The following is a 4,123-nucleotide window of genomic DNA, read 5'->3' on the forward strand; positions in this document are numbered from 1 at the left end:
TCGTTTGAGGGATCATACCCGGGATCTTATTACTTGGGTTTCCTTAACCTTTCTCAATACATTATAATCCTTTTATGATCCTTTCTTATAATCCTTTTATTTAAATCCTTTTTATCCTGTTAACTTTTACTCAATTCTTTCCGTATCTAGTGGATTTCCGGGAAAAATCAAAGTGTTCGGAATTGGATTCTGACGATCTTTACATACACTTATATACCATATAGTGTACTAATAAAATCTCAGAATATCAATAACAGAACCCCTGCATTGTGTGGTACGAAAAGTTTTCTCATTTAGCATAATCTGCAAAATCACTATTCATAAGGGTTTCAAAAATTTCCAAAAAAATTGGGGTTATTACAAGCCGTATCAACAAGTTTCTACTTGGGGAAAGGGGGGACAAGCTTTACATTTCAGAGTCATGGATTTCATCTGAACTAGGAGTGGAGTAAGTGGTCGAGTGGCGCCGACCCAGCCTTATTATATTGGCCCAAATGGTCTGGAAGTTCCGCTAAGACGGTCCATTCCTTGGGAGTCCAGTGTTCGGTTGACAAGTAAATCCGACAAGTTCTCCTCTACATGTAGAAAATGGTGGGGTTGCACTACTATGACTGATCATCGTAAGTGGTCTTCCTGGCGTGGAAAATTCCCGTAATGAGTTCATCATCCAATTGGATATTTCTGCAACACTACCCAGAGTACTTCGATAGAAAGGCTACGGTTGGGCGATTGTTGAGTGTTGGCAGGGTCGAGTTTTCAAAATGATGTTTGCATCAAATGAAGTATCTCGTAACTTCATTTTATTTTGATGATATTTTAAAGATTGATTCTATACAAGTTTTGTCTTGTAGCTTAATCTATGGGATGAACTATTTATACATTGAACGGTTGTAGTTCAAGTAGTATTCGGAAAAGATATAAGTATATTGGAGTATCTAGTAACTTCATCTTTTAAACTTATATCTAGTAAATGATTCTCTTCTGCATGTCAAAGATTTTCAGAAAAACGTTGAGACAAGGTTAGATATATGAGATCACCTTGCAATGATATTTTTATACAGTTATAAACTGGAACTCTATGTACATTATACATGTCAGAGGATTTCAAAGATTGTGAAAAGTATATATATGTATATATATACTGAATATTTTGCGACTTGGTCGCATTAAGATATCAGCTTGGTTCATTTCTTCTTGACCAAGACCTTCATGAGTACTATGAGAATGCTCATATATTGTTAATTATTATACATATTATTTCGGTGGGCTTGTTCCTCACCCATGCTTTCTTCTTTCATCACACAACAACAGATAGAAAAGATGAACAGGACCAAGCTTCCAATTCGCAAGCGGTTAGGAAACGTTCCGCAGTTTTCTGGAAGCGTTGATGCCGCTGTAGCTGAGGTAGAAATTACCAATAGGCTAGACTTTCAACTTCTGATGTACCAGACTTATGTATCTATATGAATTGTAATAATGGCAAAGAAATGTAAATTTATTCAGAAACCCTTTTAAGGTGTAACGGTTTATAATTATGGTATAAAATGACTTGTGTTATTTTTGGTATTCATCTCTGAGACTATAACTTGTGGTGTGTGTGTGTGTATATTGTGGGGTCACAGTACTCAGTAGTTGGTTGACTGTTAAGATTAAGTATTGATAAGGAAATGGAACTCGTGACAACCGGAATCCCCGACCCCAGATTTGGGGGTGTTACATATACCCTTGAGATATCCATGAGTTTCCTTACGTTTGTATGCAAATGTTTAACCATCATCGATTATGATCTTGTTTTATTGAATCATATTGTTATCATATTGAACTGCTTTAGGATTGGATAGTTTTTATATATGTGGACCAGATTAGTGGTCAGACCATACCAATGGTCAAGTTAGGCCAATGTGTGCCTTGGATCCAGTAATTAGAGCAGTGCTGTGTGCTTGCTCGGGGTTAGTGCGTGACTGATCAGCAGCCTAACCTTGGTTTTTAAAACTTAAAATGAATATCCAATTCTAATGATTACTTAAAAAGAAACTCGATTCCTTTGAATCATCTCATTTGATCATTGTTTAACCTCAGTTATCACTATTATGACTTGCTGAGCTAGTTAGCTCACCCTTGCGATTCTTTTATATATTTTACAGTTGAAAAGATTATGGATGATAGTGAAGTTCCTCAGTCCAAAGTGCGGGCTAAGGTTCCAGTTGAGTTGAATCGAGCTAGTAGAAGCTGCATGCGGTATAGAGATAGTCAGATTGTAAGAATGATTTTATTATCAATTATAAGTTAAATTAGTTGGGATTTGGTAAGTTGTAATAAAAATTAAGAGTGTGGCTTGTTTTCATACTTTAACCTGTTGCGATATGTGGTTATGTGAAGCAGGGTCATTGCAAATAATATTTCCTATACAGGTTTATATTGTGCATGTGTTGTGGACCCCAAACTTCTGACCCGGGTTTGGAGGGCGCCACAGGTTGGTATCAGAGCTACAAGTTATAAGTCACTGAAACAAGCCTAGATTGTCGGGATTGGGTAGAGGGCTAGGATTAGGAATAGGAAATAGAAAGATAAGACGTTGTGAGGTTGAGTGTGATTGTATAGTAGGTCTCCGGCACGGTTCGTATTGTGACTCGGGATTCTTAGCTTGCGACGTGATTTCCGGACAACGGCAATGGTAGATCCTGACTTCCCTGTATCATCTGATCGTTTGGAGTTTTCCGTTCAAGGATCGTCATCTTCTATCAGATTTAATTTGTACCTTGTTCCTCCACCTGCATTAATGGTACTACTTTCTGTTATAACGGTTGCACTTCTTCAAGCTATTTCACGCTAATTTTCTTCCTCTTGATGCGAGATTACCTATTCAAGAACTTCTATATGTTTATTCTTGTTTTAATAAACATTAGGCTGTGAGTGTATCTTTTTAGTTTACCTTATATCCTGTTCTATACCCCCAGTTTAGAACTTGTCTTATGAAACGATTGTACCTACGAGGATGGATTCGAGAGCTACAGTAAATGGTGAGCACTTGAGTGAGACGAAGTTTAGAGAGGAGATTTAAGTGTTTCAGAGGATAGCTGTTATCGGGTAAAAAAAAGCCTTAGTGACTAAGCCACCCGTGAATAATTATGGGATGAACTAGATGAATTTTGAAAGAGTAAGAGAGAAAAGTATAAACCTGGAATTTTTGAGAAATTAAATGATGATGATATGATAAATGCAAGATGTAAAGTAGTAATGTGATGTGATACAAGCAAACTTTGTTCTGTGAAATAGACTTATTGACTATTGGATAGCCTGTTTTACTTAACTACTGCAACGGTAATGTCAGGAGTATTACCAGTATGGGAGCTTTGATGTGAAGCTACGAATAAGATAACATGCAACGGCGATTGAAGTTTTCGTCGATTAAGGAAGGCAAATGGACACGATAAAGGAGAAAAGGTAGATTGGAGTGAACAAACTTTTATGTGATTGTTTCTTTAATATGGCACTTTGTTATAGGTCGGAAGGACAACAACCAACTTATATAGTAAGGACAACCAGGGTTGTGATTATCCAAACTTTTTAAACAAATTTTCGAAAAAGATTTTCCTTTACAAATTTCTAAAAGCCTTTTTGAATAAAATGATTTTTAAACATTGGTTGTCAAGTTACTACTTGAGTTTCTTGCTTGTTAGAAAGCCTGGATTACTTAGAAGGATATTATTTCAGACTTAGTATTGCTAATTCCGAGAATGAAGTAATCTATGATTATGAAGAAGTTGATTATTCCTAATAGTAAGTGCAAGTATTGTTTGATAAAATTTACAACATAATCAGCGTATGGAGTAACTATACATTCAATTACTAGGACTATCAGAGTTCGAAGAATTCATTGATTTAACAGAAGCCAGAGCGTGATAAAAGAAGATCGGAAAAATTTCCAGACCTCTCTAAAAGCAGAATATTATTAACAAAAGGATCGTTATGTCGAATGGTACGTGGTTATTCTAAATTAAAAGAGGAATCTTGAAGTTACCAGGTAGGATGCCATTATGATCAAATTGTTAAAGTATTATCCGTGTGGGTGCGATATTAAAGACGCAAGACGTGACAAGTAGGAATCTACCATAATGCTTAA

This window comes from Apium graveolens, chromosome 10 (assembly GCF_009905375.1).
Source record: "Apium graveolens cultivar Ventura chromosome 10, ASM990537v1, whole genome shotgun sequence".
NCBI lineage: Eukaryota > Viridiplantae > Streptophyta > Magnoliopsida > Apiales > Apiaceae > Apium > Apium graveolens.